A 25147-nucleotide genomic window follows, 5' to 3' on the forward strand; every position below is an offset into this window, starting at 1 on the left:
CCGTTACAATATTTGTTTAGCTATGGAAACATCTGTGTTTCAATTGGCAGAAACTGCGCTGAAATCTCTCAAATAAGTAACCTAGTCAAGAGCAACAATCTAAAAGCAAGTAGGACTGTAAAATAGCATGATTGTTTGGTTAACATAGTTTTTAGTATAAATAGAGCTTCAAGTCAGCATGACTTTAATGCTGACCCTCCCAGTACATTAAGAAAAAAATTAACGCTTGAAACTAACAGCATGTTAGCAGCTAATTCGTGCATTATTTCAGTATCATTCATAAATTACTTTTGAATCCTTTGACTTAAGAAAAAGAAAATCCCACAAATCCTACTTTTGGTCAAAGCATAAGACCATAATTAACTCGGCATGTGCTTTTGAATTAAGAACACAGTGTTCTGAGCTTTCTTTCTTAAAAAGCTTTTAAAAATGTTGGGGGAATACTTTCATAGAGCCTCCTTGACTGAGCAGAATTTTAAGATTTGTCACATATGAAGTGATGTTAATTAAATATTGTTATTCCTTTCTGTCAATCAAGTAAGGTTAAGCTTTTTTTGTTGCTTGAACACAAAGGGAAGTGAAACAGGTGAAAATACATAAAACAGCTGTGAGGAAAACAGGAGGAATAACATAGTAGGAATTTAATTAGTTGGAATTTATGGGGGATGCAGGAGGTTTAGGTGCTAATTCCAAAGCATTGCATTTTTTGCAGTCCTAATACTATTTGAATATTTTTGGACTTTTTGGCAATATATCATTTACCTAATTAGTATCGAAAATAAATGTAGTGGCAGAAGGCCAGTTTTTGATGCATGCATGCATGTGGTTTATTTAAAGTCATATTTGCAAACTGATGTTTAATATGGCTGTCACCAAAACTTCTTTTTATTAAACCAAATGTTATTAATCAGAATCCCATTTAATGCTGCTTCAGCTCCTTTGGATGCTATGGGCATACTTTTAAGACAAAATGAGTTATTATTTGTATTAGGTATTCAAGTATTGCTGATAATGTCTCCCCAAACCATGAATTTTAAAGCGATGCATGTTTATATCCTTTTATTTCTGTTAATGTGCCTAAGCCTGTGGGTGTGTCAGATGTGCAAGGACATATTCAGGACAAGGTTTTCTAGAACCTTCCTTTTTGTAAGAAATGAAAATTGGAGTATAATTACATTACTTTAAATGCTGGTACTTAAAATCCACCACCAAACATCATATGGTCTTCTATATAGCTATTACAATTGACCATTGTAAGGACAAAACCAAGAAACAGCTAGGGACATACATAGTAATAGCTAAACTATATTGTGTCATCAATGCATTAAGCTTGGACAGTGGATTATTGCCATAGGGCTCTACTAATACTGTCGGTATTGAAACCTTTGAACGTGTGAAAAGCACCCAGGAACAAATGCGGAACTTGTTTTACAGTTTCTTCTTTTTTTTTTCGTGTTAAATGGGGGAGAAACTTCTGTGTGAACAGAAATTCATGTGGGCAATTCTGCCTGTAAATCTTTCGTTTACGGGCTCTTCATGTTTTATTAGGGGTCTTTGGAAAAAGTGTGGCCCATGGTGATCTAGATTCATGAAAGGCTGCTTCCAAAATGTCAGTGCTTTTGAAATCGTGTGGGTACTGAGGTAATACTTCATGGAACGAATCTCTTCTGTAACTCCACTTTGGAAAATGCAGAAGTCTGTAGCAAAAGGATATCTGTAGTTAGTTTTTTCACTTCTTCCTGGATAACTGAGGAAATATGGGAGCTTTCATGAACTAGAATGATTTTGGTTCAGGATGGTCTTTGTTTAATTAAATAAATACCAGTTATTTAAAAAAAACAAATATAAATTCCCCCAATTTTAATATTACATGATTTAAAGCAACTTAATTGGCATTGGAAATGTCAAGTTTTAAATACCCAGTATGTTTTTTTTATCATTTAGGTGTATTTTTTTTGTCTAGTACAGTATTTATGTTTTCTTTTACAATTTTCCCCCTCTTTGAAGATATTCAAAACTTGACTGAACAAGTACCTGAGCAACCTGGAGGCAGGAGCTGATGACCTCCAGGGGTCCCTGCCAACCTACACGATTCTGTGGGGCTTCACTAGCTTGACCAAACCTCGTGGACAGCTGTTGAGCATAAGAGAACAAAAGTCTGTAGATTGAATTAAAGAGACAGGCTTTTAAAGTGAAGAGCTCTGATGGACTGGGTAGAAAAGGACACTTAGTGGGTACTGAGCGCTTACATTTTACTTTGAATAATGAAACAAAACATTGTGCTTATAATCAGCATTTTGTTTATAGTAAGCTTCGCTTTCTAAATCTTGTATACTCAAACAGATACAATTATGAAGTATTCTAAATTTCCTGATTTTATTGAAGAAAAATACCTAAAATATCACTGCCCATGAGCACTTTTAAGGGCTCTGAATTTTGAAATTGAGATTCCTGCATGTCCCCTTTGGATTGGCAAATGATAACAGCGTTAAGTGCAGCATCTCCAGCACTTCAAATAATCTGGGCAAGCAGAAAGCTACTCAAACCTGAAGCAGTTTTGTTTAATAGTATAAGATATTCCCAATTAGCACTTAAATTAATGGATTTGCCCTGTATTAGCTATTAGTTTTGATACTGACTGGTAAGTAACATATTACGCATCTTTGAAAAAGTCTGTTACACTTTGATCTGCAAATATTTTATTAGCAGAGGCTATAAACCGCAATGCGTGGCTCAGTTGTGGGTGGTTTTTTCATGCTTATTTTGATGATATAGCAGTATCTTGGGATGACATACTGTAGTGAGTGAGGATAAATATGTGTTGCCAAGGTCTAAACAGCAGCAATATGGAAGTAATTCAGCAGTCAGTTTCACTCAAAGTTTGAAATCTGTGCTGTATTAGAGGTATGCATAGAAGCTGTGTTAATTGCTAGCTTGTTTTCCATATGGTTCTGTTTTAATGGAGCACATTTGTTGCAGATGGTTGGAAAGTGGGTTGGACAGTGTCTAAACTGGCTATGACTAATTCATACAGTGATTATACTATACTTTAATGTTTAACAGTCGTCTTTGTAAACTTCTTTCATTCACAGTTCCCTTGCCATTGAAATGTGGTCCAAGACAACTGAAAAGTATTCTTCTTTATTTAAACTTGGCCTCAGAGAAGAGCAAGAGCATGGCGTGTGTAGTCATCTTTTCCCTGATTCAAATTCAAAACCACACCCCAAATTGGTTTCTTCAGATGGGTTATCTCCATCATTATTATGGTTTGCTGAGCGTATTTAGCTGAGGTAATGGACTCTAAGAAGAGCCACTTGAAGAACTGAAGTGACCTTAACAAATGCTAAAACTAGCTTTGTTCACACCACAGTGCTTTCACCTCTTCATTGGTTTGCAGTGGACTATAGCCATTTTGGACACTAATAACCATTTCTTGTTTGCAAATTTTAATATTGCTAACTTGGACTCGAGGACACTAAATACTTGCATTATGTTGAGGTGAAATTGAAGGTACAAATTCAGCAACATTTTGTTGTAGACCAATTTAGTGATGACATGGATGACAAGAATCTTTCATCTATTAGCCTGGTGTTTTAACAGTTTATCCATAAGTTCATCCTAAATCTGTAGAGGAAATTAAAATATAGAAGGTTGTCCAGCACCGATGTAGTCAATTCTTAGAATAGTTTATTTGGGTCTCTTGTGACAAGGCTCGTATGACTGACTTTCCCTTTGCTGAAGACTACGGTGAATGTCAGTCAAACTCCAGATGATGGTTCTTAGTAAAGAAAAAAAAAAAAGGCGCTACGGGTCAGTGGGTTTCTCTACCATTTTTACTGTTGTTTTCTCACATTGTCACTAAAATATTCTCTTTGTTATCTGAATGGGACGTCTGCTGACTGGCCTAGCTCTCTTTACCTGATTGTGTGAAAAGTCTTGGTTAAATCTGTTAGGCCTTGGAGGCCCAGTAACCTGCTAAGTGCTATAGAGCCTGAAAGACATTATGTCCTTGGACTAACTTGTCTCTTCTACTTACAGCTGTATGTGATAGATAAAACAAACTTGCATATAAAAGACTGGGGTAAATGTAATTTTAATACACTTGTGGACACGTTAACGAGTAGCTGCATTTTTCTTACCCTAAAGTGTATAAAAATCCATACGGAATAAGGTGTATTCTATAGTAGGGCAGAAAAATAAAACAGACCAACTTTAAAAGAAAGCCTTTTTCTCTGACTCTATCACAAACCTGCTCAATTGGAATTGATAATTTGTTTGAAGTGGCAGGAAATCCACTTACTATGGCTAACAACGTAGAATAATGCAGACTGTTTGGCAGTTAACAGTAAGATGTCTAAACCACATCTTTGATGCAATAGCACTATAACTTAAAGATTTACCTAATATATAATTTTTCTCAAAGCTTTCTCCTGCTCTGCGCCAGTTTGGCATGGAGATTTGTTTGCGCTAACCGAAGTTTGGTTTGAAACACGTTTACATTTGATTGGTGTTTTCAGATTTTGATAGCTGCTTGCTCTTCTCTACAGAAGTAACCTTTTAAAATGTCAGTTTTAATGTACAAATTTTATGAGAATAAAAAGACTTTTTAAAACACTAATTTTAGACTCCTCTTCTGAGCTTGTAGTCAGCTGCTGTTGTCTCAGGCTGAGTCTTGGAAAATTAAGTCAGCGCTCACTATAATAAAATGTGTACTCTGGACTTCACGAGGAGAAAAAGACAGTTTCCTTTTAAATTCTTTTTCTGTAACTGTTGCACAACTGCCAAAGTAATCTTCTGTCCTTTTACTTGTTGATATTTACTGTCCTTCCTTCGTTCTTTCCATCCGTCCTCCTGTCTGTCCGTGTCTAACATGTGGTGGACTTCCTGCAGGAGAGGATTCCTCTCCTCTTAGGTGACAGTCCTCCCTGAAAGGAGTAATGTCAGGTGCATAAGATTTCATCCTGTGCTTTGTAACAGAAAAACCTGACGAATTAGGTGTATGGTTTATCAAATATTTCATGTAAAACATATTTTGAAGAGTTTTGCCCTCTGAAGGTGACACAATATTAAATTGCTGCTAAAAGATCTGATAATTTTCTGTAATCTTAATTGCTGCAGTTTTTCCTGTAATTTCTCATATTGTCTAGGTTGCTATGTCATATACTCCATTACAGAGGTGACACTGAAATTCAAAAGGAATGGAAGCTTAAGCTTTTTCCCCGCCTTCTAATGTCCCTTGTTCTAAATCAGAAAAGCAGCACTTGTTTTGGCTTCAGGGAGCTGGATGTTCAAGCTCACAGCTGGAGGTATGGTGCTGCAGCGATGGTCACCAGTGATGGGAAAGGAGAGTATAATGAATTAAAAAACCCAGCAAAAACACCACCACATAAAAAACCCTCGGGATTAAAGGCAAGCGCTTCATTCTTTTCTCTCTCAAAGCTCCTGTATAAATTGTGCACACAGATGAAAGAATTACAGAAGGGAATATGTTCAGATTTTAAATATCAACAGGATATATTTGGTTGTGATATTGCCTCATATGGAAGTAAAGAGATCTTCTTTATCATCTTCCAGTTATATTTCCTAAAATTGTGTCTTTTTGGTCATGATTCTTTTCAAAGAAGTAGCAGAGCTAAGCCTTTTCATTTAATTGTAGTAAAACGTTGCCCTAAAGTGGAATAAAAAATTATTTTTTACTAGTTCATATAGAAAAACATATAAATGTAATAATATTTTAACTATGGTTTGTATAGATCTCTCCCATTTAAATGCTATGCAAATCTTTCATACTGCAGGGCAAACAACTGTGAGACTATAATGTGCGGTGTAGCAAGCATACACCATAAATTTGATAATCATACTTGTGAGTTCTTATATTTCATGCAAAGAATGGATACGAACAAAAATAGAGGAAAAAGAGCACACAATGGAATTATGAATATCAGTGTATAAAAGAAATAGGAAGAGATTACATTGATCTTCTGCACCTGCCTCTGCTAAAACTATTATGCCAAATGCCAATCGAATGCTGTGAGTTGTAGTGGAAAGTGGGAATATTATGGAATCAGAATTCCTTTCAGATGTACCTCCATTATTTTTGAAGTCCTATTATTTCCCCATGCGTTGTTGCTGATGAAATAAGGAAAGGACCCTTTTAATGGGGCAAGAGGAGACTTCACCGCTCAGCTTGTACATGTTATCCAGCTAGACCGATGGGCCACTGTTTAAAGAAACGTGAGTGGGAGGCTATTTTAAAAGAAACTGAAAAAGACATTTGTTTAACTGCACGGCAACACAAATACTTTACCAGGTAAGGGCTGACTATGCATTTCATTATGACAAAAGGTGCAGGAAAAAAATAAAGCAGAACGCTATCCCTCAAGGATTTAAGATAATCACTCCATATGTGATTATCTTAAACCTCTCTATAAATTTATGTATTTAACTCTTTCATTTCGTGCATCCCTTTTCTAATCTGAAGTAGTCTGCCAGAAGGAATTGCTCAGCAATATTTCCTATCAAATGCAAATGCTAGGCAGAAGCTCCCGGGTTATATAGGGAGTTCCTGAGCTCTCTCAAGGTGTTGCCGTTCTCATTGTCCTCCCCTTAGTTCTGCTCCCCCCTCTCTTGCCGAGGCATCTGTTTCCTGAGGCGGTCACCTGCGGCACCTGCTCTGTCCCGCACCTTGTGGTGGCCTCTTTCAGCAGAGAAATGGCTATATATTTCCATCTGCTCGAATTTCTGGGCTTTGAAGAAAAGGCTGAGAACAGAACCTAATGATTTTGCTTAAATGTAACTGTACATGGAGGTATATATACCTACATATATGCATATGCATACACACATATGTATATGTGCATATATATATAAAAAAAGTCAGAAAAACGGTGTTTTCAAAACCCATTTGGGATAATTGTTTTTTTCACAAATGTTGAAGAAACCAGGTAGTTGTACAGCTCGTTCTCTGTGATTACCAGCAAGACTTTTATAACTATGCTAAGGTAGCTTGGTGGAACACTGAATTGATTACAATGGTTAAAATATTTATGTGGTTCAACTTATTTGCATTACTTTGTTTACTAAACTGCTTTAGTTTCCATCAGTGTGACAGAGTTTCCAGCTGTGTCAGCAGCGGAAATTTTGTAAAGATTTAGATATACCCCCAAATATTAATATATACCAAAAATGACACATTTTCAAAATCTATTACACTAAGCTCTTTGAGAGTGAACTATAAACGAGTCTCTATGCTGTAGTTAAGAGTATCCGCTTTCTAATAGGTTATATATTTTAATTCCACTCTTTAGAAATGAAAGATTTAAAATCCCGATAATTATACGGGCAGAAGAAATGAGTGCCCAAAGATTGGGTGGTACATATCATTAAACTGCGACAGGTATATCTTTGGAGGGATGTTTAATGTGTGAAAATTTGATATATGGAGTTTTAAGAAGTGTAGTGAAAGTGCCTGCTCGCAGCACCTTCCAGGTCTGAAACACTGTGTGGCACAGCTCCAGAAAGATTTGTCAGCCTGAAAGCTGTTGCAGCTGGAGCTGGATTTCAGTCTGAGCCTAGGAAAGATATGTACAGGATATAGCATGTAAACACAGTGCACTCACTGTCCTGACTTGATTAATTTATCTGTTCTGATCCACTTTATAATAAAACAATGCAGTAGTATAACTGGCTGATTGGGTATGGGAAGCTCCAGCATTAGAGAAAGAAAAAAAAAAAAAAAATAAAAGAACCAAAACCCCTGTTTCAAGCTGCTTAGAGATTGTTTTCCTTATTCTCTCTTTTTATCAGCAGATCTCAAAGCAGTTTAGAAAGGAGGTCCATAAAGGTTTCGTTTCTCCTGTTTTATACCCAGGTAAACCAAGGCATAAAAAGGTAATTAGCATGCCAGGTATTGAGTCTTACACGTCTGTGCGCCCCCTTCATTAGGCAATACTGATTGGGAAATTTTGACTAATGGGAAAATTGTAAAGCAAAATGCTGAAAGGTGCCTAGTGAATTATTTTTTGAGGCGGTATTGAAGTTCACCACATGGCTATCTGTTGTGTGTGAGTATGACACTCTAATTATATACGCATGATGCCCTTCTGTGTATGAGCTATTTCATGTTGGGTTCACCAGCAAACTGAAATCCCTTAACAGTTACATTTGGCCCAGTTTCTCGTGAAACCTAGCCTCTGTTTCTGAAGTGAGATGCAAGCCAAATTTCCATACGGGTAATTTTCTTTTCACTTAATTGGGGTGAACTTTTCACATAATTTGTGCAGGCTAGTTTTGCATGCTAGAAGGCAGAGATATTTTGCAGAAATGCTCATTATTATTATTCGCACTTGAAAGTACGTAGGTAGTTTTTCTATTACATATAATATGATATAGTTTATCACCCTAATTTCTGACACTCGCTATAAAATCAGTGATGAATTGCATAGATCAGTATTCTCTTGCAGAAGACAGTTTGGAATATAATAGCTCTATCATTTATTGAAATCAAGGGATAATAGCCAGAAGAGTGGAGTTGACTGCTTGTGTGATTTTTTTTTTTTTTTTTTTTTTTTTTTTTGGTTCCGTCATTTATCTAGTTTATTTTCAGGACTCAAAAAACCTAGCAGATATGAAAATACGAAGGCTCCAATTGTGAAGAGAGTTTAAGATGTTAGGTCAAAAGTTTAATGGTATGTTCATAGTGGCAACAGTTCCAAAACCAAATAAGAAATTTATAAGGGATATGAACACTGTTTTGTACATTAAATCATGAATCAGATGGGAATGAAGTTTTGGAGTGAGATGGGATATCTCGGATTGCAAGAAAGGTTCAATAGTAGTAAGAATTTCTAGTGGTAAATGTGGTAATCTGATAAGTGACTTGAATTCAAATATGTAAGTTGCTTGATCCTGTAGTTCTTAGGGCTGAAAAGGAGCTACTTTCTATGGCCCTAATGCAGTCTTTTGGAAACCCAAAGAGCAGACAGCTCTGCTTTCTCTCATCCGGCAGGTATACAAAGCTGTGCATACAGTGGTATCAGTATGGAATGACCAGGTGGAACAGGATGTGGAGAACCTGTAGAGAAGGATACATGGAAAAAACAGAGATAGGTTGTGCATAATGGGACAAACCCAAAGAGCTGTTACTGGTGCTCAGAGATAAGAACTATTCTTGTTTCACAGTATATGAAGATAGAGAAAATGGCTGTTCTGTGTAACCAGTGCTAGTGGCTGGGGACATGAGCTGGCAATTTGAAGAACAGGATTGCGTTCCATTGTGTGACTGTTATATGGGCTCTGTTATGTATATACAGTTCCATACTATCCAGGTTAAACTTTATATATATATTTTTTTAACACACACACTAATCGGCGGGGCTACTTTAGTAAAAAAACGTATTTAGCAGGAACTGACTTCCCTTTTCTTCGTAACTTTGGGTCAAATCTGCATGCATTACTATGCCTGAAATCTCCATGACGTGATGATTTTTCTCTCCTAGAAAATTATTCTGTTATGCATGAGTGCAGAGCATATTGTGAATTTTGCTTGGGTGCGTGAAAGTGATGTTCAAAGAAATGAGAACGTAGATTGTCTTTTCTGCTCTGTATTAGCCATCAGAGTTTCCGGATCAACATGACAGAGCACTATAGTTACTCAGAAATGTACTTTAATGGGCCCAGTTGAACTCGTAATGTATCAAAGCCCAATCAGTGTCTTATTCTGCACTGAACGAGCATGATTACTGAGTATTTGACTGCTTTACTAGTGTTTTCCACCGTGCCATGCTGCTAGCTGCTGCTGTGCCAGCCTGACTCTTGTCAGACTCCTACATTGAAGTCTTAGATAACCGGATTACTGTTGTTCTTTTACATATATTTCTATGTACTACATGGATATTCAGCAAAAACCCCAGGACATAAAGTACTGCATTCATGTAGGCACTGATTGTTCTAATGCTGACTGTATACAGACTCTACCTGCACAGCTCTCTAGCTGGTAAATGTGAAATGATGCAGATAATTTGCTGTCTAAGCAGCTCTGATCTTGAAGCATGAATTCACATTCTGTGTAGGATACTGATGCAGATTTTATTACTTGTTCACTAAAAGATCATTGGCATATTTCATATATTTTGAGGAACAAATCTAACTTTTGGGAAACGGTGTATTTGCATTGTGCATATCAATGCAGTAGCCATTGCAAGATGCCTTTAAAATACGCAGTTAGGATGAATTCTGCAAATGTCGTACATGCAGAGCCACAAAAGAAAATAATGGGAATTTCCTGTGAGTTTTAAAGGATAAAGCCAACTATCACTTTGCACAAAGTCTGTTTTTCATTAGATGTTAGTGTATTTTCTATAAATAAACTTAACAGTGTGTTTTCTGTCTCGCAGAGGTGGTTTTATTCAGGAAAAAATAACAACTAAGAGGCAGCCTGGGAACACTAGTGGATGATACATGTGCCTGTGCAAACAGGTTCTTGTATCTTAAGATGTGATTATCTTGGCAGAACAGAAGTTAAGTTTAAATAAATAAATAAATGGTGCTACTGGCTGTGATATCTCGAAGTTGTAGAAGACTATTGTGAAGTTCAGCATATTTTTAACCAGATAGAACACAACTACATAGTTAATTTTCTTAACATTAGTTTACCAGAATTTGTTTGCCACCTTTTAAGCAGCTCAGGTGTTTGAGTGTTAAGTAAATTGAAATTACTATCTTTGGAAATAAGTGTATTTTCCCTTTTTATGTAGGTCATTTCAGTGACTTTCATGTGATTGTGTTAATATTTTTAAGGGCAGGTTGTCAAATTTTCTTCAGGATTGGGACTATATTGTGGGGGAGCGTAGTGGTAACAATGTGGCAGAATCTGGCCTGTACTGTGTAAAATAGAGACAAACAATACAGAATGGTGACACATGGGTTTGCGATGAAACCACACACATACTCTTTTATGTATTATAATTTTCTTAACCTGGCTGGTTTGTAATTTATCTGGAGAGTATTTGAATTGTGCTGTCCATTGAGTAGTGGTTTTGGGGGCATTGGGATTTGGAATCACACAGTATCTTGTCTCTGGACTGATGAACTTTTAAGGAAAACATAATGCAATAAGGGATTACAAGTGACTGAAAATCCCCTTTGCAGTCATTTTTGTCCCTTACTAGTCAACTAGAGATCACTTGAAGGGTGGGAGACTTCTCTGAATAAATAGACATCGAGGGCAGCACAGCTTCTCAACATCTCATCCAACTTCCTCCTACCGTGACCTAGGAAGAACGCTGCCACGCTATGCTGGTATGTTCGGAGGGGTTTGGACTGGGATCTTTATGGAAAAGATGTCAAGTTGCAGAGAAAGCCTTTTTTTCTTAACCGTTGGTAAAAACAGGTCAAGTGGGGTTAATCTTGACTGCCCGGCTAATTATTCTGGACTTTTCAGGAAGGTATTCTTTGTGGTGCTGAAGAGCAGCCTCTGGTGCTGTTGTTTGGACCCAGCGTTGGCACGGTTAGAAAGGTTTTTCTCCCTCGTGGGTATCAGGTTGTGTGCTTCTAGGTACTGGGTGACATTTCAGCTTCCCGGAGATGCAGACTCTGTGACTGGAGAAGGACTGGGTCTGTGTACAGTTTAGGGAGTGCAGAAGACTAATGAATATTTTTGCAGCTATAATTTCAAAAAAAGGAAGTAACTTATGATACATATTGTCAGCGGAAGATGACAGTTCTTTTCTTAGGAAATTTTGTGTGAAGTGAGTGAGTTTGATAGAACTCAAGTATTTAAAAAAACAGAGCTTCAGGTACCATGACGTTTAAGAAAATGCTTTCTATTTGATTTGAGTCTTTGAAGTTGCATTATCAGGCTTTCTCCTATAGGATATTTAAAAAAAATAATCACAAGATAAAATCACAGATCACGCACACAAAAAAATTTCCACAATTTGTGGAAAAATTGTGATATTTGGCAGCTTTGGGTTAATTTTGTGTGTTCAATGAACTTGTTACAATGAATGGTAAACTGTGGAAAAAAAAATATACCTGTATTAGGGTCTTTTCATGCATTATTGCCTTTTTGTGAACCGCCCAGAAGCGGAATTTATCACAGCAAGTTGGGGCCTTTTGAGACTTACAGAAGTGTATCTGTAGTTTCTGTCTGAGAGGGTAAGAATTTTCCATTCCGTGCTTTTCCCTGTGCCTGGTCCAAATATCAGCTGGCCCATGGTGGTTTCAAATGTTTTTTTCTTTCCTTACAGTGTCTGAATGGCACAGACCTCTTTCCAGTTAACATACAACAATCTCTTGTGCTGGCTACTGAACTCCCATCTTTGGCTGGATGCACGCTTGTTTCTTTAAGCACATGTGCTGCAGAGTAGACCTGGAGCTGGATAATTCATAAGAGCTGGGTATTATTATTATTATTGTTATTACTACTACTACTTGAAAAGGGTCTGTATTATTTTGCACAGCAGTGTGGTCACCTGGCAGCCGGTCATTAGCATTTTAGGTTTCTTTCCTTCACAACAATGCACAACATGCTAATTAGAGGGTTTTGAAAGCTAAGCAACCTGTTTTAAAATCAGACATTTTAATTTGCAGCTTTAATGGCTGTATTATAATAACTGGCTTGGCTCAGGGGAGAGGGGGAGAGAAGCACTTCTCATGTTCCAGTAGCAAGGCCCAATATAACAGAGGCTGACAAAATTAAAAACCTCATAATGTGACCTTTGCCTGGGATAAAAGGCTGTTTCATAACAATTTCCTTTTGTTCTTTGTTTAAGCCATTACTCCAAAAGGAGCCTCCGATTAATCTAAGTAAATGCATCATTACAGTCCTAATCCATGTCCTTCTGTCAGTGTCTGTTTTAATTAAATAAGAAACACTAGCAGAAAGATATCACGCACAAAGCTGTGATTGGAGAAAGAGGGTTGTTTGATCAGGGTGAGATTAAAAAAGGCTTTACTGTTTTGTCCTTTTGCTCTAGATGCCATAATGTAGGTTAAAGGAAGAAAACTTGCCTAATAGTTTAGCACGTTGCTCCCCATTATAGTATTAAAATAACCAGATTTACCAATGAAACTGTCCCAGACATCCAATTAATTATATACAGAACATTCACAGACAAATGGTATGGCAACTTGGTTTGAGTAATTTGACACGTTAATGTGTTTGGGACTGTATTGTATACACAGTCGGACAGAAATTGTATTCAAGTTGTGGGTTTTTTATATTAAATAAAACATTGAGTAAAACTATTGATGTATTTAGATACTTTCTTTCTTTTAGTACTTGTGGCTCACAAATTGTAAACATGTTCTGCTGCGAGCCTGATTTTTTTTAAAAAATAGTTTTATTTGTCACAAAATCAGGATAATTATTTTAAAGCGATGAAGAATCCATTTAATAAGTGTCGTAACATCTAGCTAGTGAATACTGCTAAAGCAATACATTTGTAAGAGACTCTTCCTCAAGGTAGTGTTTCAAGATCCCCGTGGTGAAGGTTTTCTCCCATATCCAGGCCATTATTTGATGTAATGAAAAGAGAAAGTGTGCAACACAGAGATTGTTAATTAATTTAGCCTAACAAGATGAAGATAAATGAAGCAAAGCATGGACTGAATGAAGCAAGAGGACTTATTTACAATTTAATACTTCTTTATATTAGGCATTTTTCAATTTACAAAAGAAAAGACCCTGAGTTTAAAGAAAATGTGTTCTGTGAGTACATGCAAGACAACTTTATATTATGTGAGCAGTTCTAAGGACTGCTGAAAATACCTTTTGGGTTAACCTTTAACTTTAAGTTTTCTTCACCTTTTTTTTTTTCCTTTTCACATTTTTTTTCTCATTTTGATTTACAATATGTTGATAGAAATAAGAAAAAAAAACAAACCTCAACTTTTTCCCGTTGAAATAAGTAGCGAAGTACCAATGGGTACTCTTGCAAGCCCAAATGCTGTTGTTTCTGATTGTTTATATTAACCTAGAGTCATAGGCTATTTTTGAGCAATTTGTATGTAGGAAGATGCATTAAGAGAGGTAACTATGAAAAATGCAATAAGACGTGATTTTAATTTCTGTTCCAAAGAGTAAATGTGTTACTGCTTATACGTTTTCAACTATTCTATTGCAGTGAAAGCTAAGAAAGGAATCCGGGATAGTGTTATGTAACACTGATTACATGTAATAAAACTAAGATCATGTTTATCTTAAACGTTTTGTAAAAAGCTATAGATTTTACTTTCTTGTCAATTAAAAAAACCCCAAGATCAAAAGACATTCTAGAGATTTTAGCTATCTCTTCCTCCCAGTCCCAATTTTAAATATAGAATATCCAAAGCTAACAGTAAGTTACAACTTACATCAGTTGATTCACTACATCTCAAGGCATATTATTCAGTTGCCAGCTACAAAATTTAGGGTATAATTCTATAGAAGAAGTGAAGAAAAAATACGGTCTGTCAGTTTTAATATCTAACCAAAAAAAAGTCTTGTGTGGTGACTGACTTAGTCATACCTTTATCAGTTTGATCTAGACCCAGAATTCTAAATGATGACCAAATATATTAGGTTTTTGTTTTTTTTTTTAATAAAACATCTTCCTTTTTACAGATGAATGGGGTCTGTCCACTATTTGACCTTCTGTCATGATTTCTGTCTGCAAAGGAAATGCCTTCCTTCCTTTTGCAGTAGTTAGACAGGACAGCGTTATCTAGTGTCACTACAAGCAGTGGACTCTACAAATAGCATTATTATGGTCCCTATGTTTTTATCTTGGGGGTCATGAACAAATCCATGCAACTGCTTCTAAAGATTTCAATAAATAGGACTTTTTATCCAGACAATTGCCTTTTATATTACTTTTAAACAAAACTACTAGTCCATCAAGAGTTTCAAAAGGAAAACAATTCTACAGAGTGCTGGTATGGCAGCACAGACCAATCATTATGGCACCCATTCTCCAGTCCTTTATTTTTCAAGTCCACAACAATAGGTTGTTGATTCAATGGACAAGACCAGAACAATTAAGTTCTCTGTTTAGCAGCAGTGCAGCATTTTAATGCCCTCCTCTAATAATGGTCTCATTATTGTTATTCTAAGACTGGGCCTCAGGACGAGGAATATTTGCTGGAGGTACGTCATTATTTTGCAAATTTCGATTAGCTCATCATGTTGTCTGTACTGTGAAAATCGTAGCTAATTAGGGCAGTCAGTTAGACTACCAGCTTTTGAGCTTATGAGTTAAAAGGTAGCACACTTGATAGGCCAATGATGTGAAAAAGGTGGTAAAAAGGGGGATTAGAGCTGTTGCCTTAGTAACTCTAACTTCCATCTGTGCAGGAACAATGGACCTGTGTTTCTCCTCCACCTTGGTGTAAAAATTGGTTTTGTTTCGAAAGGACGGGGCTTTTTATGACAATCTGGAATTCAGCCTAACGGGGTGTAGTTTTAGTTGTTAGGAGAGACCATTGGAGGATAGGAAAGATGAAAGGTCATGGCGAGCTCCAAGGACATGAAAGGTCATTGTCTCTTGTAACAATAGTGGATTGTTTTGTCCCATTATTTCCAGCCAACCACTCAGTCAGGTGATAGAAGAGATACCACCAGTTTAGTCAGGTGGAACAGGAAAGAAAGATAATGCACCTTCTAAAGAACAAAAGATAACTATAATTTGCCTTTATTAAACAAAGTTGCACTTATTTGTGACCATCCTCTGAAAAGGGTTGTTTACTGACTTACTATTCCAGCCTGCTTTGTTCAGCGCTGCCTCTGTAGGCCATCACATCTCTGGGAAGCAGTCCAATGTGTTAGAAAATGTTGTTTAAGCTTTCTTCCCATGAAGAGGAGCCCCCAGGAGTACCACTGATGTGATACTGAACAATAAATTTAGTTGTTGTAGCTTTCTCACGTTATTGGTGCTCTTAAAAGGTTTTCCTTCAAACACTCACAGAATAAAATTAACTATAAATATGAAATAAATTTGCTTCAACACTTTATAGCATTTTATCATAAATTCTACAGCACATATTATAGAAAGTTTAGAGCAAACTGCATTAGGTGCTGCAGAAGCGCGAGAGAGCAGTAGACAGAGACCAGAGACCCACAGTTGTGTAAAAATAGATTTGCTATAGGAGTACTCTTACGCAAAGGGAATAGCTAAAGTCTCTTCTGTGCTATGCAGTAACTTTTGGAGACTCTGTCCCTTTGTCTGAGGAAAAAAACACAAGTACCAAACTACTATTTAATAAAACAGCTATAGCGCAATTTACCATGAAAATATTTCTGTTAGTGAATAGAACTGTAATCTCTTAACGTTTTTCCTAGAGCATCCAAAAATCCAAGTCATTGTTTTCCAGAAAGAAGAAGAAAAAAAAGAAAAAAAGAAAAGCCTTTCTTGTGATTTCACCATTTTTGCAGCATTATGCCTCAGTCGTCCATGCAACAAGTTTATTTTTCTCTTCCTCTTCCCTCTGTCCACAATCAAAGCACATCCCGAGGTCCATCTTATATCCACCAAGCAAAAAGTAGTTTCTTTGGGCCAGGATTTCCAGAATGTTTCCCCCTCCTATACTAGATCTCTAAGCCCCTTTGCTGGGTTTGTTTTATAGTCTTTTTACTCATTTCACAACAGAACTGCCAAAAAGATATTGAATTGTTTTGAAACTGATGAAATGTGTGTAATTTGCTACTATTACATTTTAAAAATAAAAGTACATATAATCGTTAGGCATCCCATCTTAAACTTGTTCTGACCTTATTTGAACTCCCCTTTTTAGCTATTCTGGGCCTCTCTTATCTCATTTTCACTCCTGGCCACTCTTGCTCTTGCTTTCTGACAACACAGATGGACAGCCTTGCACAAACTGATAACTGTGGTAATTTCTCAGCACACTATTCAATAATAAAAGATGTTATTTTCAGAATTCAGCAGGCATGTGTCATATTTACACGTACACTGAAGATGAGAGGTTGAGCAGTAGCTTCATGGGAGCGTGCTGTTGCATGAGCCACTGGACTTTACAGCTTTCAGTTTCTTGCTGCATTGGTTTTCTGGCTCTTAGGTTTAGTAAGTAGATTCTTTAAGAGAAAGAAAGTCTTCTTTTAAGTATTTATACTTTAAAAACTTTTAGTATTTTAGGATAATCTATACTTAAACTTTCTCTTTAGCTTGCTATTTAATTGTCATGTATGTACTATCCTATGTTTTGTTATTTTTGTGTTAAAATGAACTGAACAGTGTAGGCTGCGTAGTTCAACATGGGAGCCCTGCAAAGGGTTAACCAGCAGAGAATTACAAATGAACTATCAGGAAAGTTGATTATTAATCCAGCAAGAGAGAAAATATCCTTCCAGTTAGCAAGAATTAGTACCTGAAGAGCTGATAATATTGTTCAGGCTGTCGTTGTGGAATGGCAAAGCCAGGTAAGCTAGACATCTTCTCGAAGGAATAAAGTCTTTTCTTGCTGTTTTTCGTTGTAAGAAAGTTTAGTTTTAAAAAGATTCTTTGTTGATTTACTTAAACTATCAGCATATGAAACACCATATGTTGATCCTTAGTTTCCTCAAATGAATGAAAGACGTTAAAATTGTGCTTTAACTTTGGTAAGAAGATACCTTTCTAAGCTATGCAGTGTATGTAGCTGTGCAATATCGTAACAATTCTTTACTGTTTTGTGGTTAAGTGTGAAAACTGATTACAAAACCTGAGGAGTCCTTTGCAATTGCAAGCTAATGTATTATGTAAGTCTGTTTTAGTTGTGCTTGAACATATTGTGGAGGTTTACAGAAACTTTTATGTTGCAGAGCTCTTTCATTCAGAGTTCTTAGCCTTCAGTTTTCACTCTATGAATGATTTATTCGAGTTTGTTTTGATATTGTGAACACATTTGTGTTCATTAAAAAACTTCTTTTTTTTTGTGGGGTTTCAAAAATCTATGATCTGGGGTTAGAAGGAAATGAATGTTTGGTAAACATACCACTGTTTATACAGAGAAATGCAAACCAAACCATTAGATCAGTTGGCCATAATCTTCTTATAATTTTGGTAATTTTCTAAAGACTCAAAGCTCTGTCTTGGGAAAACTTTCAAATTTGTTTGTTATATTTGTGCTGCTGACACTAATCAATAGGTATGATAAATATTTATTTTTTCAATGTAGTCTTCATTAGTTTATTACATGAGAGATGTGTAAAATCTTGTAAATAATGGTCTAATACTGTAGAAATTAGAAAGTCTGTATACAGTATTTAACAACTTTTCCTAAGTTGTGTGCTGTTACTTAAATTAGTAACATTTTTAAAAAAATCCTGATTGGCTTGTAGAATGGGATTTAATACGCATATGATGTTACTACAGTATCTGTCTTGGTGGAAAAGAGTTTACCATCTCCAAATTTTAGCGTATATCTATGAAATAGCCTGAAAGCTACACGCAAGGAACTGTGGTAATACAAGAACGAAAATACAGATAAAAATGGAAAGTAACCCAAATCTGAAGGCTGAGCCCCTGTAGCAATTTAGTTCTACGTGGTAACCTTTCATGAGCCATAGAGAAAGGAAGAAATCTTTTGATTTTGAGAATGGGATTAAGATATGGCCTAGAGCAAAGGAGAAACAGAAAGAAGGGAAGAGCAGGCCGTGAGGAAAGCGAAACAGAGAAGTGGCATTTGTCTGACAGGCTTCATTGTTTTGCGTGTGACTTTAGCCTACTCGAGCAGAGAGACAGCTGGTGGCCAATTTTTCTGAAGGGGGGCTCATCACGTTAGAGTAAATTAAAATCCTAGAATTTGCTGATGATGGAGCTATCAGGGCAACAAATGGTAGCATTTTGGAAGCTATGCTAAATATTCAGATACACAGAGAGGCAAATAACTTCTTGTGGCACATTTTATCTGAGTATTTTAAGGAGAATGGGGACAACACAAATAAGCTCCTTTACCTGAATTTGAACACTAGCATCTAGGAAATATATAAAGAGCAAGAAAACCAATGATGAAAAAATTATCGCACAGGAAATGATACACGTAGGAAAAACAAGACTGTAATTAGTGGAGGAAAGTAAGAAACTGATTAGAGAAATGAAGTTTCCCAGATGTTTAAGGAAAAAATGAAAGTTAAATTAGATAAGCTCTTTTAACTAGTATTGGAGAAGAATGCTTGTTTCAGAGTGGGAAGGCTAAACTTAAAATTAGAAAAGACTTGGCAACTTGGGTTTAGCTCAACTGTTTTCCTGCACGAGTGACTCTTTGGAATGCTCTGCTTGGAACATCATCAGAAACAGCTAGTGTATGCTCTTGGGGGAAAATACCCAAACTGAAACTTGCTGTATGCTTATTTGGAATGATTAAGGTGATTGTATTACTTATGTGTGTACTAACCCACAGATCAGACAAATTGGTTGGATTTTGAAGTAGTATTTCAGGATTTATCGTGTTTTGTATGTGTATATAGTTGACATCTGAGCTCTAGCACTGTATTGGTTCAACAGACAGACTTTAATAACCATTTTAAAATTTATTGTAAGTATTAGCTTATTGGGAAAATCCTAAATCATCAAATACTACCTTCAACTGAAGAGAAACAGTCTTGAACACCCACAACTGTAAGCCAGGGAAAATTAGCTGTTATTTAATTATTATAATTTAAATGAATTGTGATAGAAGTAATATTCTTAAAGAAAAAGTGGAAAGAAAAGATATCGAGCAGAAACTGTCTTTTTGTGCCCATTCACTGACTCGTTTCAAATTCAACAATATCATAGTGTAACCTGTGAAAAAAACAGTTCCTCTACAGTTCAGTTCAACACGGCTCTGCAGCTGACATGATCCTTGCTTTTGTGCCAGTTGTAGCTTCTCAGCTGTGTATTGAAGAAAAAAAAAAAAGGGAGGGGAAAAAAAGAAAAAGTTCGACGTGTCTGGAATAGATTGATAAGAACATCATCTGATTTAGTGGAACTAGTTTGACTGAGCAGGGTTTTCATATTAAGTAAACTTTTTGCATTTTCTTCAACGCAGACTGTGTAGCTCCCAGCCTGTTTAAAGGCTTAAGGTTGAGAAGTGATGGATTTCCAGGGGTCTCTGACTAACTAGACATATGTCTGGAAACACAGCTGCACTTTAGGGGAGGCTGCTGAAGCAGTTAGCCTGCAGCAAGCAAGCCATTCTTGTTACTACATGGTTGGGACAGTAAGATGAGATGATGGGCAGGGTAGAGCATAAATAACTATACATTGCTCGATTCTCTACTTTATAAAAACCGGGTGGTAGCCAGCAAGAAGCTTGTCTACAGAAGCAGATGGCCAAAGCAAAGGTTGGGCCAGGTTATTTTTGTTCCTTGGACCACACCTTGTCTGTGATGACAGTACTAGAGAGAGAATGTGTTTCAGATCATTAGGAGCTTAGTGAGGCTATATGGATAACACTGAAGTATTTTATAAGATTCAGTGTAAAGCTGCATAGTTCAAGGAAGCTCATGTCTTATTAGCTATGGCTAAGGTCAGTTATCCACACAATGAGGGGGAAACTCTTTCATAAACAAGTAGATAAATATGGTGCAGCTGGTGCTTAGCCGCGCTTCAGGCTGTTATATTACCAAAAGAGCTCATGAACAACTCTGGCTTTTACAGAGTCCTTGCGGAGCATCAGCAGCTTAGAGTGGTCGGATGTGAAATTACAAGGTTGTGTCACGAAAAAAGATAAATCCAGGGCAAACTTGTGACTTTGCATATAGGCATCTATCTCTACAAGATATTGAAGAAAGAATATAGAACCTTTAGAATTCTCCTTCTAGAGAAAATAAATTGTAAAATGTTAGAACTGAAAAAAAAAATTGAACCTACCTGGTCTAAACATCTGAATAAAATAGACCCGGTGACTTGTGGGTTTTGGTTTCAGTGCAAGCTGCTAAGTGTTCCGTGTTTTTCAAAAAGGCCAATTAGGTACATAAGTGTTTATTAGCACTTGATCCATGTCTGATAACATAGAGAGAAACCTTGCAAGACTTCATTTTGCCTTTGGGACTAGCATTTTTACTGTCTTATGGAAAATAATTATATTTTAAACAGCTACAAAGAGAGAAGAGCTTGAAGAGTTAATTGAATCATGTGCTGCTAGAGGAAAGCATTTTTTTCCTTTCCTTTTTTTCCTCATCAGAAGTAGGAGTTACATGTGTTACTTATTACATCCAACATATTCCAATAGTTTTTTTAAAAAGACATACTCATGAAGCAGTGTATTTCTCGATGACACATTACTTTATTTTCAGCTACTAAATCCTGGAGCAATCAAACGTGTCATTTTTCACCATCTGAATACAGTTCTGTGGTAGTAGTGGATGATAGTACGTAACATCCATAGAACTGTAAAATGTAATACCCTGACTGTCTTTACTACACAGGCTTTGGTTGTATTTTTATAGCTGGTAGAGGAGAATCTGTTGGTATTTCTTCCAAAGATAGTACAAATCAGTATTTGTGCAGTTATTAATTATTCTGGAGCCTTTAGACCAAATGTTTTAATTGTAGTAAAAAAACCACACAAAACCAACCAACCAAACAAATCCCACAGCAAATTTGCTCTAGCTATATTCCCCCAAGCTTGTGAGAGCCAAAGGACAGTAGATTGACTGTTGTGCCACAAATGGGCCTGTTTTACTCACCAGACTGATGAGATGGTGATGTGCAGGTGTTCAGGGTAGGAGGCAAACAGTAGCGTGCAGAACAGAGCGGAGATTTGTCAGGCCGCTTCTGCTTAAATAGGTCAAACCAACAAAACTCCATTGCGCTGGGAGGAGGCCAAAGCCGGGCACTTCAGCAGCAGCTACAATGCACAGATGCCACTGCTACTCGGCGACATCCTTTTGGCCTTTCTACCTCTGGACAGGGATGCGTAACGTAAACAATATATAACAGTTTGCCTGCTGTCTAGTAGTTTATGTGCATGTGCAAGTTTCCTGTCATTTTACAGTGGGAGAATCATCTATTTAAACCTCAGCGGGAATTGCAGAAGGCGAATCCTAACTCTTTATGTTCGTTATTTTTTTTCAACACAGAGTTTTCATCATGACCGTGCTTGTTTAATGCCAATTTAAAGACATTTGTTCTACTTCCCTATTAACTTGAATTTTAAAAAAGCATATCTATAAGCATACATCCCGTTTTTTACCTGAAAAACACGATCTAAATCGTGTAAATTTGCTTTACTGGGATAAGCTTTTAGTATTTATTGAGGTAATATATATGGTTTACTAGTGTTTGTGCTGAATCTTTGTCTGTGATTTTTCAATAGACTGCTTTTTCTTTGAAAGAAATATTTTTAGTATGTTCTTGATTATTCTTTCTTTTTTCTGCTTTTCCCATCAGTTGTAGTCTGTTTAACGCTATCATCACGCTACAGAGCACGGTTTTAAGGGAAAACAAAGTAGCTGCTAGTGACCCCGTGGTAACTGTCTGGTAAACCTGATTACTAATCTAGAGTGTTGTTTAATGTAAAGGGCAAATAAAACCCTGCAGGAGAGAAACATTGTTTTGTTTTAAATTCCTACTAGTAAGGGAGCTGCTATGTTATAAGAAAGAGAGTAAGAAGCCTCGCTTGCTTCTCAGGATTCAGATCAAGGCATTCAGTGCATGCTTGCCTTGACTTCCTATTTCAAACAAAGAGCTACGTTTTGGAATTGATGTTGAAGTCAACTAAAAGAAATAATCAGCAGTTTTTTGTTTTGTGGAGGATCAGATTCTACTTTTTGAGCTCTACTGATATAGTTCTGAAGTTAGTGTATGGACTTCATTAGGATTATTCTCTCCTGCACCCTACAGCTGTGGCACGTAATCCAGAGTTACTGTATCCTCTGTCTTCTGCTATCGCTTTTGGCTGTTTGTAGCAAGGAAAGCAAGGAAAGGATAAGAAGTGACTACTTCATCTGCTAGTATCAATAGTAATTTCTGCATTGTATGAGAAATGTCATTTTCCCATTTTCCCAAAACCAGTTTTCAGAGAATACATTAGAAAGGAAGTTTGGTGCCAGCAAACAAATTATTGAGCCTTTTTATCAGTGTTTTTTTGCACTATCATACCATTAGCCTTTAAGGGCACAATCAACATACCTTAGGTGGTAAATGATCATAGAAGTCGTAGAAACAAAATTGCCTGCACACTTGCAACAGCATAGAGCCATATGTAGGAAGAATGATTTACTTTACTTCACCTGTAATGGTGAAACTCAGCTAATTTTTAGTTGAATTTTAGTTCATCAGTGGTGATATTCTGATTTTACTTCTGCAGCTCCAGCAGTGCAGCAACTGGTTTAGTTTAAAAAATGTGCCCTTATGTCTGAATACATCCTCATAAATTATTAAAACCATACAAAATGGGCTGACTGATAGCAACCAAATCTAGAGAGACTGAGATGCACAGTAGGCATTTGAAAGTAAAAAATAATATTTATTGTTATTAAAAAATATATTGTTTTGTGAACCTGTACTGTGGTTTTTAGACCCAGACTAGGAAGTGATCCATGCTTTAGAAAATTTGTGAGCAAACACTGTGATCCTGCAATCTGCTACACTACGTGAATTATTGTGGTCAAATAGCTTAGTGAATTCCTTCCATATTATGTATGTGTGTGTCTGTCTAAACAACATACAGTTATGTGCAGGTTATAGTTCTTTTTATCTACATGTTTATGTATGTGTGTATATAAGCACAGACACTAATATGTACGTGCATACAAGTCCATTGTTTCCATTATTTATATGTTTTCCTGTGTATGCAAATATGTATGTGTATTTGCATAGATATGTATGTGAACATACACATGCATCTAATGGTCATTTATGTACATATGCATAGTAACGCTGTATATAATGTTCGTTTTGAAAGTAGGCACAAAAACTTTGCAATTCCTTATATATATTGTCAGTCTTATACATCATTCTACATTCAGAGATCATATTCTAGAGTTTAGAGAAGTAATACACTATCAGCAAAAATATTGAGATTGATAAAATCAATAGTAGATTAGAATGCTTATGAGTCTTCCAGGCTATTGTTAGCTTTTTACTTATGAAATGCATGCGTCAGTTCTAGCACAGCAATGGACCTGTAACCACCCCGATGTTCTACCTTGCACGTTCAGAATTTCTAATATTAAGCAGATAGAGAATTGGACATTGTACATGTTTACTTATTACCTAAGATATTTATAAAATTGCTTTTAGAGATGATAAAGATCATATCAAGGTTCTTTGCCAACTAGATTTTTTTTTTTTTTTCCACAAGGGCTTCGAGGGAAAGGGCATAAGAAAATCAGTTTCCTGGCAATGTCTGTAGTAGTACCGTGCTCATGATCTTGATAAATCTCACCATGAAGGGCTGATGGCCCCTAATTTATGTGTTAGCCTGTAACGCAATTCCTTCTCTCATTGTTTCCTCATCAAACCTCTTTAGTTAGAAGGAGTGTTTATCACTTTTTTGTCAAATAAAAGATAATAAAGTACACATACTTTATGGCTTGAACATATATAAAATGTTTTCTTACACCGGTGAAGCCAGTGGACAGGTGATGAACCCCAAAGTAATTTATTTTTGTTTACATTCTGAGTGATGTTTTTGCTGAAATATATTTGTTCATACATTTTTTTAAGAAGTCTTGTAGTAGGTGGCCCTTATGTAACCTCTATTAGTCCATAATCACAGAGAAATATAGTTGAAAATGTCAAGAAATGTAATCCCTTGTTAAGCAATAATTTTATATTACTGTTTAGAAAAACATTTATAGGTTGAAAATCATCTATTAATAAGTGTTATAGCATTTTATATCGTATATCAGCTGTTGATGAGTGTAAGATACAACATAGAAATATAGAATGAAGATTCTAAACTCAAACATTTCATTCTCAGGAAATTTTATCTATATAGGAGAAGAAGATCTGAGAGTATGGATAACTGAGTGAGAAACACATTGGCCATTGATTACACTGTTTAGCTTATAGAAAACAATTTTGGGGCAAACTACCAAATGCTGTCCTTTTGATGTAACAGATTTCACTCTCAGCAGCTAAGTAATTAAGCTGAAACTTCTACCTCACAGTATATATGCTTCCTTAAACCATATTTTATTATGAAGCCCTGAGACAGAACTCTCCTTTTTTTCTGATCA

At 36.3% G+C, this 25147-nt stretch overlaps 1 protein-coding gene across 18 annotated transcripts in view; it reads left to right on the top strand.

Moving 5' to 3' along the window:
• Window positions 1-25147, top strand: part of SOX6 (SRY-box transcription factor 6) — a 382490-nt gene that overhangs the window by 96265 nt on the left and 261078 nt on the right. For 5 of the 18 annotated variants that reach the window (XM_074585854.1, XM_074585848.1, XM_074585852.1 and 2 more), the window contains exon 1: window positions 16938-17416. The exons of 9 other annotated variants lie outside the window; for them this stretch is intronic. The gene's annotated coding sequence lies outside the window, so the exon portion shown is untranslated. Of the gene's footprint in view, window positions 1-16901; window positions 17417-25147 lie in introns of those variants that run through there. 4 more of the 18 variants (XM_074585862.1, XM_074585866.1, XM_074585855.1 and 1 more) reach the window with 3 other exon arrangements.

The sequence above is a fragment of the Larus michahellis genome, chromosome 4 (assembly GCF_964199755.1).
Source record: "Larus michahellis chromosome 4, bLarMic1.1, whole genome shotgun sequence".
NCBI classification, from domain to species: domain Eukaryota; kingdom Metazoa; phylum Chordata; class Aves; order Charadriiformes; family Laridae; genus Larus; species Larus michahellis.